Source organism: Anthonomus grandis, chromosome 20 (assembly GCF_022605725.1).
Source record: "Anthonomus grandis grandis chromosome 20, icAntGran1.3, whole genome shotgun sequence".
Classification (NCBI taxonomy): Eukaryota; Metazoa; Arthropoda; class Insecta; order Coleoptera; family Curculionidae; genus Anthonomus; species Anthonomus grandis.
The window spans coordinates 2,094,468-2,112,384 of NC_065565.1; the positions used below are offsets into that span (position 1 = coordinate 2,094,468).

Here is a 17,917-nt window from a genome sequence, read left to right on the forward strand (position 1 = left end):
TGATATTCTAACGCTCAAAATGTTTTCAAATCTCCCGGATATCACTTTAAACCATCTTACCAACTTGATTAATATGTCTCTTCAAATTGGAATCTTTCCAAGCTGCCTTAAGACGGCAATTATTATTCCTTTACATAAAGGGGGCGAGAAGGACCAATGTTCGAACTACCGCCCAATTGCACTTCTCCCAACATTATCGAAGATTATTGAAAGACTGGTAAAGAAACGACTTTTATCCTTTTTGCTTAAATATAAAATTATAACCCCGCATCAGTTCGGATTCTTGAGTAACAAGTGCACCAATGACGCTATGTTATCCCTCTTTAATAATATATACTCCAGCCTAAACAGCCATCTCTCTACAGCAACAATTTTCTGTGATTTCTCTAAAGCTTTCGACTGTGTAAACCATAATATCCTAATTAATAAATTGCAGCACTATGGAATTAGAGGAACATCTCTCGAGTGGTTCATGTCATACCTGAACAACAGGAATCAGTTTGTTAGGGTTGATTCGATGACGTCTTCGTGCAAGCCAATAGAATGCGGGGTACCTCAGGGCTCAGTTCTAGGCCCTATTTTGTTTCTTCTATTTATAAATGATATTGCTAATCTGGACATAAATGGTAAAATTTGTCTCTTTGCGGACGATACTAGTTTTTCTTGGAGCAACTTAAATATGGTGGCTCTTCGTAAAACCATATCTCGTGACCTAGTCACCATTAAATCGTGGTGCGATTCAAATCTCTTGTGCCTTAACGTCTCAAAAACTAGAGTATTATCATTTAGCGGTGCGTTGCAACCTTTTGTAATTAATAACAACAGAATGGAGGTCGTTGATTCCGTAAAGTTTTTGGGACTGATGGTAGACAACTCTTTAAAATGGGATATCCACATCGATTCCTTATCCAAAAAATTAAGTTCTGCATGTTTTGCTCTGAGATCAGTATCCAGGGAGCTAAGTTTGGCAACGGTTATAGTACAGTTTATTATGCCCTGTTTGAGTCGCACCTCCGATATGCCCTTCCGTTTTGGGGTACGTGTGGTGCGACTCAATTTGAACGCATATTTAAGCTACAAAAGAGAGCTATACGCTATTCAATACTAACTCTTCCTTCCTTATTTATATTTGAATCTGTCTGCTTAATCCGCAAGCACTTACCAGATATGTCAGAAAGGCCATCTCACAATTATCCTCGTAGACAAACGATCTTGTACTGAGTTATGACGAATCATTTAGACAAATATCTCGAGATTACGATATATTCTGATGAACAGACCTGCTAAAGAATGACCCTCATCGTATATTAAACATTTTTCGAAACCATTATGAAATAGTCAAATGTTTTTAGACTGGATTGGGTTGCTCTTTAGACAAAGCCACTTTTACTAGTAATGGACAGGTACCTAGGTAGATGCTGTTGCCGTTTTAAAGCTCAAGCCAAAATCTTGTCATGTGGTATTTGCAAATATCTATCACATAGCTTTTCATTTTAGGTATTGGCAAAATTGTTGTTACCATCTAAACTGGGTGTTGAGCAGCATACACAACAACGAAAAACTAATGTGTCCGCTGGAATCATTAGAGATTGGCCCAATATTTTTTGACAACAATTTAACTAGTGACAAATATCTTGAATTTTGACAAAATACATTTGTACCAAAATTAACGCGATTATTTCCTACTGAAAATGGAAATTTTGACGAAAGAACCTACTTCCAGCAAGATGGTGTACCTTCTTATTATGCTGCTAATATACGACAATTTTATAAAATATTTTTCCGCAATGAATGGATTGCATTGGACCTCATTAGATTTTTACCTGGAGTTACCTAAAGGTAAAGTCTGTGCTACAAAACCCACAAATATTAAAAAACTGGACCAGAGAACCAGCAACGAAATGCAATTTATTACACCGAATGTTTTAAGAAGCTATAAACAGAATATTATCATCGTTTGGGGCTTTTTCAAGAAGTAAATAGCTTTTATTTTGAACAGAGTCATGTTTACTCAAGCTAAACAAAATACGTATTTAAGGTCGAGAAATAACCCGAATAAATATATTTTTAAAATTTTCATACCTTCAAACAGTTCTTTTTAATTTAAAGCCAAGGGATAATTTGTTTCACAATTATAAGAACACCGACGATTTGATTTTTAAAAGAGCTATTCAATAAGTGCCATAAGTGGCACTATTGCATTAAAAAAAAATACGCAGGGTTGAGTTTCACCTTTTCGGAGAGGTTGAAAAAATATGTTTCCACTTTTGTAGACTGTGTTTTTGCGTTTTTCTGAAATATTCTTTACAAGAGCGCTAGCGAATTTATTGCAATTAGAGGCCCTTTCCTGTACATAGACTATTAATAAAATAACATCATATATTTATTAAATAGCTGCACTTACCTATCATTTTTCACTTACCTGTCATCCACACCAATTTAGGTTTCGATTAGGTTACAAAAAAAGTAAATTATATTTTATAGACAATGGTTATATTTATTATGCTTTAAAAAAAATGTAATCCCATTGTATTACAATATTATAAAAAGCCAGTAAAAGCTCGATCATTTAGTATCAATATACTGATATTTTTCACGATTATAAAAACCTTTCACATACTCTATTATCAAAAATTTATATACATCAACCACAAAATATTTCTCTCTTTATAAAAACACATTCAAAACCTACTTAAAAATTAGGTAGCGATCTCTTAAAAATCTAAACCAATTTTGTAGCTGGTGTATATACATGGCTTAAAACTAATTATTATAGATCATTAACCTAGGATTACAAATAATATACTTACAAATACAATAAAAGATAATCTATTTCCACCAACTTTAGCATAGGTACTCTAGTAGTAATACAATTTTGTTATTTATTTAAAAATTATGCACCTGCAAGTACTCATTTAATTTTTTGGTATATATAAATTTTATGGCACATATTGCTTAAAACTTTGAGCACGTAAACAGGTGCATAATTTTTATAAATAAACTCAGTAATTAAATACTAACGATTAAAAACAGAAAACCAAGAAAAGACCAATATTTGGGGTTTAGGAAACATCTTGGATTTTCTCTTTTTTGTAAACATAATTTTTCCAGTGTACACACTGTTAAAAAGAAACGCTATTTCCGCCACACCTAGATAATTTAAAAAACGAAAGTGAAATTTTTGAGGTAGTTTACTCAAGGTGCGATTTTTATTATCCTAGAAACAAGAATTTTATCAATTTTATAAGGGTAATAGCTGCCCCAAACAAAACTGTGTACACTGATAAAACAATTATAAATTTAAACAGAACATACAAACTCTGATGATATTGCTTAGGTAAACTCTGAAAATATATTTTATTAAGAATCATAATAAAATCGGTTGGTGACGAGACGACAGCTTTTTGTACTCATTCAGTGATCACTCATTTTTTTTGCAAAAACCGTAACCGGTGGTTCCCAATTTAACAGTTTAATAGAAGTATAATTGGCAAACATCCGTCATTCCTGAGCATAACATCAAAATTCAACATGATATAACAGATAAACTGTCCCTTTTAAAGCTGTACTAAAGTAATACGACTCCTATCTAAATCCAAGGAGCAGTAATGCACAGCGGAAAAAGGGGCTCCTGCCGTCTCTGCCCTTCCCTACTACAGTACGCTATAAACGGACATAAATACCTTTCTCTGTTAACACTTTCCAATAATAGGTTAATTAAATTAATATTAATTTATATAATAGTCTTTAATAATATTTCTTTTTAATTGTATAAAAAAAAAAAACAAAGTAATATTTATTAAGGTTGGTGTATAGGTTCGCTATAAAAACGTGGCTTTCAAAGATTATTGGATTTTTGATAGATGAATTAAGTTAATAAGCCGTTTTTAAATAGGATACATCTGTATGGCCCTGAGCAACGTAAAAACCGAATAACTTCATACTTCCTATTTAGGACGTTATACATTGGCCGTAAATATGTACACGTTCTATGTAAAGTGCTTAATTAAGGCAGACATACTCATATAAAAATTTATCTTGAAAACAAATCTTTAAGCGAAAGTGCATCAACTAAAAAACAGGTGACTATCACGAATAAAACCAACAATATTTTTCTTCTGAATCGCCCCTAATTAAAAAAAAATCACTATAGGGTTGAAATTTATTCTCTTTTTTGGTAATACTGAGACGATTTAGTTTTTTTTTGTTTTAGATGCATCCATCACTTTTAAAAAAATATATATTTGATATTAATCCGTTGATAAAAAATGTCCAGTCAACAAAAAGAACCATTTTTCCAGATTTTCTATTAAACGGAAGAAAACAATTTGCACAATTACTAAAAGGCTTAAGAAGTTTAACTTACTTATCACACCTTAAAGTTTGTCAGAACTTCTGCAAAACACCTTGTATATTTATTTGGTGCTATTTGTAATAAGAAAGTACGGTTGCATAAATGCGACAGTTCGTTAAACTTATTTTAAAAATGCTATTTTTTTTTAAATTACTCTACAGGTATTTCGACTTTCGACACATTCTTTCAATTTGTGTCTATTAAAAATATGCAGTAAGTATATCTTGAGTATGACCTCATAGAGAACAAAAAAAAATTCCTAGTTTTATGTTTATTCTCCATTCAATCTTTGGATAAGTAAAGAAGAAACATTATCAAAGACTCATTGTTTTATTGATCTCATGAAGTATCAGAAAAACCGATATTTTCGAACTACCACGTAATAATAATACGGTTTAATTGAAAATATATAGGGAGCATTTTAACCGTTATGTAAAAACTACTTAATATGATTTAAATATATCCCCAAATAGGAGCAGTTACAAAAAACTACAACATCAATGATTATTTAAGTATACAATTTTATAGAAATAGTTTAAAAAAAGGAAAATTTGTACTCCGATAAAAAATAACGTGGTGACAAACAGAACAATGGGCGTGGATTTAAAAGAGGTATGCCTAAATTTGGTAGGTTTGGTAATAAAAACCTAATATTTGGCAACGTCGAATAATATTGGCAATATTGTTGAGAGGTAATTGTGTTGCGTATCGCAGTCTTGGTGTAATTGTGCTTTTGTTACATGTAAATGTCTAGAATTTCTGGTATAACCTTAACTACTTTATTAAAAATTTATTTAGATTGATTACAAATAAATGTTTACAAATTACCTATTTTAGATTCTCAACAAGAAGCTACTGCCACCTACCTGGTGGACAAACTTACCAGCTATATTTTAATATTATGCCTATAGTATATGTAATTTGCCATATATTATTATTCATATTTAAACTGTATGGCAGTAATGCTGAGTTTTCTATACCTTTATAGGTGAAACTTACGTATGTAGGTTTGACTTATTTTATAATGTATAGAATAGATGATGTAAATAGGCGCGTAAATATTCCTATTGAGATGAATTATTTAACTTATGATAGGAATGTGGATTCGTTAACGCACAACTACTAAATTAGACAGTAGCGATTAAAGATCAGAAATAAGCTTAATCGTGCACTTTTTTTTGAATTGTTCTGTCAATCACTCACATGCGGTAATAAAGACCATTTCTGCCAAGCAAGAAATCCAACCGTAAGAATCTTACCTAAAATATTAAAAGCAACTTACAAACTACAGAGGTGTAACTCCTATCTTAATATTGTAAAAAATGGTATACTATTCGCAGCTTTTTTAATAAAATATCTCATAGCCAACGCTTTTTCTTTTTTTACAATTTCTTTGTTTTTGTTATCAAAATTTTATCACTCATAGTTCCCTAACAATAATTGCCAGTCATTGGTTTTATTTTACAGGATATTTTAAATCCTGCTATTCTTGAGCCAATTTCTCAACATTACGGTAATTTTGAAAAACTTATTAATTTAAATCTAAATTCTAATAGGTATAAAAATATATATCACAAAATGTTTTAAATGTCGACAATTCGTTAAGCCTAAATTTTTAAAGTCTACCAAATTTTACTCATTTAAAGTCATTTAATAACTATAATATCAAATATTTTTTTCCCAACCTTCTTCCCATCTATCTGCAAATAGATGATATTAAAGTTATCAGAGTAAATTTGACGTAAAAAAATTAAAGTATTTTTTCTTGATTGGCAGTAAATATATATATGGTTCCAACAAGCAAAAATACGCATCTACCACTCATTACAGCAAGCAATTCAACTACAACTAAGTACAATTTTCACATTAAAATAAAAAAAATTGTATGATTGTTACCCTGATTTTAAAAAGTAGGCGCAAAGAAAAAATTACTTAATGCTTTATTATTAAAGAAAAATTAGGTTCTATCCAAAATACTTTGGCAGAAAAAAGGACTGGTTTGGAAATTATTAGACCAAAATTTATTGTAATTTGCCATCTTTCGATTTTATAAATTGCATGAAACTTTCGCCAAGTAAAATATACTTTGGTCTAAGGCTTTTAAACAATTTTTTTCTCTCCGCTACGTTAATGGTAGATAAGTGTTATCTTATTTAAAAAATTGAATTTTATAGCATGCCTTTTCAAAGTGACATATGCAATTCAGGTTTTCATTAAACTTAAAAAGGTGTATGACCCTTTATATGTATTTATTATAAAGATTTGTCGTGAAAAGAATATTGCTTTTGTTATAAAGGAATATTAGTCAAAGGCAATTGCTTTGTTTTAATATGACGAGTATTTTAAAAGTGAAAGAGCACAGCTCAGTGAGAGATTGAACTCGTTTAAACTTTGTTTATCTCTTCGTAGTCCTATTATTATGAATAACTGCTGATTAACTCAGTGCTGACTACAGATATCTTCCAATAACAGGTCGGTTAGCTGTAGAACAGCTCTTACAGTCACTTGGTCCTCGCACCAGCTTTGGTGCCCGTGTCACTTTTTAACACATTTATTTACACTTAAGGTTATACATCTTAATGTAGCAAGCAGTTTTTATTAGGTCGGTGAAATATTCTCAAAATAAAACCAATACGAACAAATAAAAATTAAAAAACAGTTAGAATTAAGTAAATAAAAAATATTTTTACAATAACTCATGCATTGAATGAGGTGTATGTTACTTACGAGTACACGATTTTTCACGCTCAACTGATATTTATTACATAAAACTGCCTATTGAATTGGATTCGGAAAAACTGTTCGTACATTTAAAGATACATAGATTAAATATTACCTTATAACGAATACCATCTAACATCACATCTAATCGATATTGTTTTTACATAGTACCAAAGGAAACACATTTAACTACATTGATATTTACAGTTTAAAAAAAATGGTTGTCTTTAATAGACCGATGACTAAAATAGGCCTGATAATAAAAGGATAAGCTTGAGCTGCGGCTCTGATAATATAAAGCCAATATTTTGTAAATATGTAGGTGCTATGATTATGACAGAAGCAATACCAAGCAATGAATAATTAAATAAATAATAATCAAAACTAAATTTTTACACACATACATTTTTATATAGAGATAATAAAAATATCGTCTATGTCATAATAGTTGCTGTGTGATACTGTATTTATCAGGATTAGTATAGTAAGGCAAATGTAACGGAAAATAAGATAAAATAACTTATTTTAAATTTAAGGTACACATTGTATATTAATTTAAAACCAAAAACTATTTGATAGGGTACAAATGTCTTTTAAAAATTTATAGTTTTTATGGTAATAGATTTTAATATTGCACTTTTCAAACCCAATATAAAGTATTTTCTGATTAAGTGAAACTAGCAATATGCAATTTCAACTTCACACATAGCAAATGTGATTATTTTTATACATAAATTGTTATATTGTGGGCAACGCTAAAATAATGGGCGGTAAAACAATTAACAGGTCTACAGAATCTGCTTAAAGTCTTTTTAAAACAATGAAATACTTTTAAGCAAAAATAAATAATAACAGATTATTACGAGCTAACAAAATTAAAAATTTTCAAGAATGATAACGTTTTTTTAAGGTATCCAAGGCAAAAAGTTAGAAAATTTTACAATCTAGTTTCTAGAGTTATAAAATCCTCCGAATGTTTTAAGACCTCAGGAGCCCTTGAAACATACATATCGTGTACATTTTAAAATATCTTGGGAAATATCATTAAATTAATAATAAAACTATTATAACTCAGACAGACAATTCTTTCGGCAAACAACTTTTTTATTACTTAGAGATTTCGATTTTTAATTAAAAATTATCAAATTTTATATCTGCACAAATATTACATTAGCTTTGGAGAAGTGCAAATTAGATCGATTTTACGCTGTACAAAAAGTTACAATGTTGTCAAAAAGTTTATTTTTTTGTTGACTTCTCCGAAATTAATGAAGATGAGTACCCAATCAAATAAGCTTTACAAGTACAACAATTTTCTAAAATAAAATCAAAATATAATTCATTATAACAGATAATTTTTCATTTTTCTATTTTAATTAATATAATATATAATAAGGGCTGGTTTCCATAAAAATGTTTGAATATTGCTTGAAAATAAAATATTATTGTCGCGTTCTGAAAATATTTTCTTTAGTCGTTAATGGTTAAATTGTTTGGACATGCTTGTTTTAATAACTAAATTGAAATTTTTATCCAACCCTTAATAGAAAATCAAAAGATTAAACTAATTGTATACTAGAATTTGTTTGGCTAATAAAGATTTAACACGATCGAAACACAAATAGAAACAAAATTTGACTAAACGGGAATAAGAATTGTTTTATTCATATTAACGATTAATTAAATATATAGATATTATTATAAAATTTGCAAAAATAACGAACGGTTTGTACTCAAAGCATTTTCCTATATTTGCCACATTTGATAAAGAATCTAAAATAATATTTAAAGCTTTATATATAAAAAAAGGTTAAAAAAAAATATTTTGTTTGATAAAATTGAAGAAACCTAAAAATAAACTATTGAGAGCTCACTAACTGTCTTATTGTCTATTTTTAAATGGATTTCTTAAGCTTTAAATATAATTTTAGATGTAAATTGCTGTTCGATTATTATTTGTAAATGAAGTAATTTCAGATTGGAGTATTGCTTAAAAAAACTTAAGAATTTGAAACTAATTAAATCCTTTTATTTAATTAATTGATCAAATCACTTTTAGGAGTTATATAAAATATATTAGCTTTTGTAGTAAATATAGTAAGTAATGATAATTGACCAGCAGTTTACTTACTTTCTGACTAAATTCTTTTTAGAGGTATTTGCGAGATATATTATTTTTAACTGTGAGCGGCTTCTGAGATATTTGTACGTCCGTTTCTAAAAAGGCTGTCACCTATGCGTAGATATTTGTATACAAAATGCTTTTGTAAATTATTAAAAAAAAAATATATATATGAGTCTTTTCAATGAGACAATGCATCTTGGTTGGACAATATGTAAGTTTAAATATTTATTTTATTACTAGAATATAAATGGTTCGTGTGACAAAAGGGCTTTAATGCAAATTTTCGAATATATTGCGCTACAAAATTAACGCATAAATATTTTAATTAAAATATTTCTGAAACCGTAGAATTACATGTATTGTTGAAATTGGACTATTCACGGTTGATTTTTGATGAATTGTAAATAAACGCAAACCTTTTTACAGGGAAAACCAGAACAAAGATGAAAAGTGTTTAAATTCACATTTCTCCATTGAGCATTTCATGCCTTTTTCTTCAACTTTAACTTTACATAAATGAGTTCTTGCAAAATGAATCTGCCGCAACGAGAAAACCACAATTTGTCAGAAGCTGACTAAGTTGTTTCTCTTCAGGAAGAAGAGAATACCCAAATTTAGCTTACTAAAAGATTTAATGTCAACAACTCAACCATCTCCAGCGCTTTGAATAAGTTGGCACATTAAAAGACTAAGACGTCGTGAAAGAGTTACAACCTTAGTTTAAGACCGATTTTTATGAATTGGTACCTTGAGGCCATGTTTTGTGTCTAGCACTTCTTTACAAAATAAGTTCCTGAAGCGCTCCAATTTTAGATTAAGTCAAAACACAATTAGAAGAAGGCTAGCAAAGACCAATATGAGGCCTGCTGGAGCAGCTACTATTCCGTTACTCACCAGTGATACTGTATTTTTTCTGACGATAGATGTAATAGAGTGTACCGAAGGTTAGGAGAACGATATGCGTCTTACAATATAGTGGAAACCTTTAGTTCTGGTAGTGGTCAGTAATGATGGGCGGTGTCAGGCGGGAATAATATAGAACGCCATACAGAATTAGTATTTGTAGATAGAGGACGGCTTACTGCACAGAGGTACATTACAAACATTTTAAAAGATAATGTGGTGGTACAGAAGTACCTTGCAAAAGTCCAAATACTTAGCATGGATCCGAAATTGATATCCCAACCAGAAATCCGGATATCAATCCAACAGACTACATGTGGAGACGACTGCGACAGCTGCCAAGACCCCCAAATAACTCGAATGACTTTTATTTGAAATTAGTAGCAATTCGGGGTCAGATAGGACAAGATAAAAAAGAACCATAATCATCAATAAAAGGGATCGTTATCAAACCGTCATAATTTATATATTTTGTAATAGAATAATTTTATTTATTTTTTGGTATTATAACACGTTGTGTATTTTTATTTTAATTATTTATGAATTAAACTAGAAAGACTAAAAATGAGCTGGAAGGACAAAAAAACATTCGAAAAAAGAATGCAATTTTTAAATTTATGCGTTAATTTTGGAACGCAGTGTATGTGACTAATTATTCGAAAGGAAGTGTTAATAAACACTAACTTTGTTTAAAAGAAATAAGTCACTTTTAACAAATAAATTAAATATTATGTTTATTTATAATCAAATTTTAATATCATTAATTTTTTTAGACAAGTAAAGTTTATTTGTTAAAGAAATAGAGATAGTATTAAGCATGATTACCAGAAAAATAGATCAAATATTATTAAATAAACACGTTACTGATCAGGCATTTACTAAAAAGATATTATTTTGAAGTTCATTCTAAACAATTATTTGCTTAATTCCCAAGAGTGCTTAACCTATAGAACCTTATAGTGTCTATTGTCACATTAACTTATTCTATTTTAGTAATAAACACGTTTTAAAATTGTTATAACGCGTCATATGTAAACCTTTCAAGTTAGAGTTTAGGAATCAAGCGATGCATGACATTCATGACATGAATAAAAGGTGCGTATGACACTATTTTATTTTATTATTTAGAAATAAATTAAATGTATCCAACCAACAGTATTTTCTATTTTTCAGTTCAAAATGGGAAGACTTTCCAGTATATATAAAATCTTTTAAAAGTTAATAAATCTAAAGCATTTTGTATAGGATATATATTAAAAGAACAAATCGAAATGATCCCTAGTTGATGTAAAGAAACTGGTTAAATATCACAAATTTATTCAGAAAAAGCGCACAAAAAATTGTGAAAATATTTTATATATAATTCACCTCTTCCAAATAGTTTCAATGCGTGCCATCAATCGTAACATATTCAGCGTCGTTTAAGTTTGTTAAATCAACATATTCAGCAAGTGAAAATAATAAATCATAATAACTTGTCTTAATAGTAACTCGAATTAAATACATATATATTACGTTAAACAAATTGCAAATAAATACATCTTACTTAAAAAATACAAAACATTATGCCATCTGTTATCAGCAGAATTGAGAAGCAGGAAATTTAAATTTATATAGTCAGTTAGCCACACAAAAATGTGCGTTTGGGTGGCAGCTAAATTACGTCACACGTGACGTACATCGAAGTTTATTTGGTACGGGCTATATCTTTAAATTTAAATTATTATTATTTAAATGTCGTATTATAACAAACCTTTTCAAATTGAAAATTTGAAACAAAATTACTAAAAAATTAACATATTTTAAAAAGTTGTCTATACATTTTATATTTAATGTTTCTTTACACCAGACCAGGCTTAATGGATCTTTTAAAAAGATATGAAAAATCGATAAGATATAAATCAATAATATAACTGCATCTCAAGTCTAAAAAATTTAAACATTTACCATTTTCTCACCTTTTCCGCGTGTACAAACATTTAGTATAAAAATCTATCACTAAAGTATTAGTACATAGCAGTTATTAAACGTTGCGTATATATACAGAGTTACTAGTCCATAATTGGCAATTCTATGCGTGGCATGGACTAGTTTTAAATCTAGTCACTTTCGCAGAGCCGGGGCAAATATCTAAGTTACTTTGTATAAATAGTGAGGCCTAATTACAAACGTATTTAAGCACTATGAACAACTGACGACGGACATAATTATGTATATATTAAGTGCTTTATAGAAAGATTTAGCAGTAGTTTGTCAAATAACATGAGAAAACGTGAAAACCCTAGGAAAATAAAAGAACAAAACTAATGTTTAAAATAATTATTAAAATTACTAATGGATTCTGTGATAGCCAGAAATCAAATATCAGTAAAATAATATAGCCGCGTTAAAAGCTTAAGAATATCTTTTCTCAAAGTAAAATCTTATCACTCAAGGTGCTTTTAATGAGCCTAACATTAAATAAAAGAAATTAGGCTAATAAGCTTTTAAAACGTGCAAACAAAACACATAGGGAAAAATTAACTAACTTAAATCTAATATATATATAAATAAACAAAATAACTTAAGTCAGAAACCTAAAATGTGCTATAATCTTAAAATGACGTTATATTAGGTCGCGAAAATTGAAAGTAATCTTGCTAAATATGCCTAAATTATTTATAATAGCTTCAAATGTATAATGGCTAAATTTTATGTGTTACTTTAAAATCTAAGTTATCACACTAACTTACATAGTAAACCTTAGTTTAATTTAAACACCTTATATAAAAATTTTAAAACAAATTATCGTTTGTTCGCTTACCAAAATATTTATGTACAAAGGGTAATAAAAATGGATTGCTTCGGTTCACTCTTAAAAAATGTATCAGTATTTTATGCTTAACAATTTTTAGTAAGTCCTAAAAGATGCCTTCTTGGCATATGTTATGACAAAAAAATTAAAATGGTATTATTAGATCACAAATATTATTACTTTCACTTTAATATAACGTCGAACTTTACTCATTGGCAGAACTATAGTCATAACCTTTTATATATACATTTTTTAAGTCACAATAATCCGTCGATTTATTCGGTCATAATTTGCTAAGAATATTATATAAATATATATATATATATATAATATTCTTAGCACTGGCAACTGTTTGTTCAAAAATTTCATAAAAATATTAAACAGAAAAGTTTTTAAAAACTCAAATTATTGTGGGTTGAAGTAGCCAGAGATTATTAGATATAGAACCAAAAGGTTTGAGAAATATTTATCGGTTGTTGGAATGAAAACAGACCAGAAATATTCACTAAGAGTTTCTTGCAATCGATATGTAATGGATTTCTACTAAACGGTAAGTATATTAAGTAGAATTTCAAACCAAAGGATGCTGAGTTAAAAGATATGATTCAATTGATGCAAAAATATTCTAATTATTTTTTGGGAAAATTATCCAGTTTGTAGAATCGCTAGAAATTTCACAGTTAAATTTAAAAAAATAAAATTATGCAAAATTCATTCATTCTTTTATCATTTTGTTATTTCCATAATGTCCGGTATGCGTAAAGCCAATCCCTTGTATAGTACGGAGCATGAGGTGTTCTGGAACGCACAGGATTTTGTCTGCCTTAATATTGCGTTGCTTGCTAGATAAATACCAGTACGATACAGACAAGCGTCGCTTATAGTTAAAAAACGTTTAAGAAAATTAGTTTAGCTATCACATGTTTTACATAGGGCTATTAGAGGTTATGTTTCAATTAGTATTATTAATTATTATTAGTTTAATGCTACGAAAATGTAAACAATCGTACGGTGGTGTTATTGAGACTGATGTGTTAAAATAATCGATACATCGGCAACAGAAAAATTAGTATTTCTCTAATTACTTTGCTCGTCAAACCCAAAAAAAGACACTAAATTTTATTTTATTGAATCGGTGTCATGAAAGAAAAAAATGAATCTGGATCAATTGTAAAGTTTGATAGGAGGTTCGTGCGAAGACATGCTCGTACTACAATTAAATGGAAACAGTAAAGAATTCGTTTGTTTGGTGCAGTGTAAACTGTTAGAAAAGGACACAGTAGACGAAAAATGTGATAATTGGCTGAAAGACTTTTCACTTGACTAATACAAACTGGGTAATTTTAAGGCGATTTCCAAATGCAACACGCTATGAATTTCGTAAGTTATATGCATGTCTCGTTCGCCATCATTCGTCAGTTAACAAAGTGACTTTAAGAAAAAAACAATCCTGTAGAATTAGAGACAAAAACTGTAAAGCGTTAATAGACATTAAATTTAAGAAAATGATTTGTCGTTAAAAGATGGGATCAACGTTGTAATAAAAAAAAAATTTAATCATTCCCATAGAACAGATGTAGCAGAAACTTATGGATATCTACGTGTTTTGCTTTATATCCGGAATGTCGCCATCTGCTGCTAGGGTGTACCATAAAATGAAATTATCTGAATGTAATAACACTTCCCTAAATGTAAATATGCTATATCTACTTGCTATTGCTAGAGAAAATCCCACAGAAAGACCAGTCAAATATTTATATGATTAATGGCGCACCAGTAAATACGGCAGCCGTGAAGAAGCAATTGAAATTCTTAAAGAGAACAAAGTGGTTTTGCATGAATTCGGAGTTAATTTAGTTATTAGGGAGGATCCTTTCATCGTAGTTATCGTGACGCCAATTATGCGTCGTAAATTTCCTGAGGGAATGGCAAATAAGATGATTTTTGTGGACTCCAGTGGATCATGTGACCAAACTAGTACTTGCCTCACTTTTCTCTTTGCACTTCTAATAAAATAGGGGCCTTACCAGTTGCCTGCATTCTTTATACTGCTTAAACAGAAGCTAACTACACTTTGGCATTTGCAGCGGCTACTGAAGCAATCGAAGTGGAATATAAACAGTTTTGTCCAAAAGTGTTTATGACTGATGATAGTTCCGCGGAACGTAATGCATTATCAGCACTATTTCCTAATGCTACCCTGCTTTTATGTACATTTCATTTTTGTCAAGCTTTTTGGAGGTGGCTATGGCAAATTGAACATAAGGTACAAAAAAATGATAATGAAAAAAAAGAATTATGGAAATGTTCAAACAGGTTCTTTTTGCAAAAACCACAGAAGATGCCGAGGAACTTTACAACGTTTTTATAAATAGCGATGTAACTCAAATTAATAATGAGCTATTACTGTATTTAAAGAAACTTCGGTTTCGAAAAGAAGAATGGTGTCTTTCATATAGAGCTGATCTAATTACAAGGGGTAACAATAAGACCGAAGCGTCTATTAGAATTTTTAAAGATTTAGTTTTGCAAAGATGCAAAACCTTTAATTCTGTGCGCTAGTTGATTTTGTTGTTGATGACGGAAATTTTTAGAATTTGCTAATTTAAGATGTTCTAAGCCCCAAATTGATTACAAGCACATGTGTTTTAAGGCAAAAGAAATCACTACTATTTATCAAGTTGACAAAAAACATGCGGTTGGACAATCTGCACCAAAAGAATTTTATGAAAATATGGATTCCGAATTGGATTCAAACTCTTTAGAATGTAAAATTTAGCACATTTAGTCAACTTTGTCTACACAAGAAAAAGAAGAATTGGCCACGGTTGTACTGATGGATGTACAAGACTTTACGCAGGAAAACAACAGTCGCTTTGATGAGGCACTTAATAAAATGCAGTGGAATTTAATCGTGTGGCGGATATACTCAAAGTGAACCCGAGTTCAGAAGGTACCTTTTCTATTACAAAGTTCATCGCAACACTAAATAAATTAAAAATTCCTGCTCATTGGCAAAGTTACATTAGATTTTTTTAACGTTTTTTAATGTTTAACTGTTATTGATAATTATTTTGGAGTCTATAATAAAGGTTTGTTTGTCGATCTAGAATCAATCTTGTAATATTAATTAATTATAATTAATGATATTTATTCATAATAAGTTTGACAACTGAATTAAATTAACATTTTAAATTCAATTTTAAAATATTATTTTTTTTAATTCTATTTAAGAAGTTAAGTAAACTTAAACAAAAGTGAATTAAAACAAAATTAAAATATTTTTGAAATTTATTTTTGGCAATAAAGACACCTGTCATGTTTAAAATTAAAGCATAAGGTTATTAAGCAGAAAATTGCACGAATTTAAATTTGCTCTGCACCGCACTGGCATTTGTCTAGAAAGCAACGCAATATTAAGGCAGACAAGACCCTGCGCGTTGCAGAATATGGTATGCTCTGTATATCATACACAAGGGATTGGCTTTACGCATCCGGTATGGCATTCTAAGAAATATTTTCTGCATTAAGCTGTTCCGTAAATTAATTAATTGCCTTTAGAAGATAAGCTCAAAGACTATATGCTGATGCAAATTAACTTTACTAGAAAAAATGCAAACCAATATCATCTGACCATTTTTCAAAAAAAAATTATATTGATTATTGCTCTATTATATCCTACATATCAAATTCCGTTTCAAAATTGAACGAGATTTCCGCACAATCAAATCCTCTAATTACGGTTTACGTATGTAAAAATTGTTGGTATCATAAAATCAATATTATAAAAATCATTTGGTGTATATATACCGTAGTAAATTGTTATTTATTTTATCGATAAGCTTTATAAACTATAGTTCTGCCCTTACAGTAACGCAGAAATAGGTTTTAAGAAATTCTACTACAAACTAACAAACATATAATAATTGTAATAAACTAATAACATAACGATATTTAACTAAACAAATGATTTAAGGAAGGGAAAACTGATCTACTCTCATCATCACTGATGATTTTATTGATTAGAATCATTAAAAAGAACTATGTTGGCAGTTGTCTTAAATAAAACGTATTTACCATCCAACACCATACGGAATGTATAGTAAATTCATTTAGCGCCTAAATCGAAAACGGAACGATTAGTTTCCCTAACCAAAAACAATAGTTACTAAAATGCAACAACGTAACAAATAAACTAAAAACTCAAACCTCCAAACGACAAACAAATTTAACGTGTTCGGGTCAACTGAAGGCGACAAAACTCGTCGAGGCGCAATCCCGCCAGCTCTCTCCATAATAATCCCAAGTCAAGGTCCATTGATGCGTCAGGAGAAGCTGGAGAAGCCTGACATCTAGGAGTGATATCTTGGACGCCTCGTATTGGTAAAATGTTTACGTCATCAATAGAAGTTTTTGGCGGTGTTATTGCTCCTATTGGTGGATTATAACTGGCTGCCCCAAAAAGTGAGGCTGATTGACTTACTTGAATTGAGGCAGGACTTAGCTGCTGTGTCGTGCAATTCATGTGACGCATCGTAGTACCTGAAATTAAAAATATGTTATGAAATATTCTAATTCATAAATAGTCCGTGCGCCTATGTCGTATTTTTGTCGCCTAATACACATGTTTAAATGGAACCATTTTATATAGTTTATCTATGAAATGATTTTAAATATATGTTAAACCTCATGTTTTACAGTAGTTTCTATTTTTAGAAAGAAAATAATACAACAAGAGAATATTATCAAAAAATTGACCGCGGACTAAAATCCAAGCATTTTACAAAACATTTTAAACACTCACAGACTTCTCACCTCTTTTTAGCCAATCTATTAAACAAAGATAAAACACCTGCGATCTGGCGATTCCTACTTTAGGCTGTGCAAGTCTGTATCTCTCTCTATCCCACAGATTTTGAGGATTACGGGGCCGAACCCAAATAAATTTTTGGGCTGTTTTTGTATTATTTTCGTCGTGTTTTTAAAGACATTTTAAAGGATGGGACTATTGCCTTTAATA

The 17,917-nt window shown here is 29.8% G+C and overlaps 1 protein-coding gene across 1 annotated transcript in view; it reads right to left on the reverse strand.

Moving 5' to 3' along the window:
- Positions 1-4,469: 4,469 nt before the first annotated feature.
- Positions 4,470-17,917, reverse strand: part of LOC126747780 (headcase protein) — a 297,681-nt gene continuing 284,233 nt past the window's right edge. The window contains exon 8 of the mRNA XM_050456581.1: positions 4,470-17,439. The gene's annotated coding sequence lies outside the window, so the exon portion shown is untranslated. The remainder of the gene's footprint in view (positions 17,440-17,917) is intronic.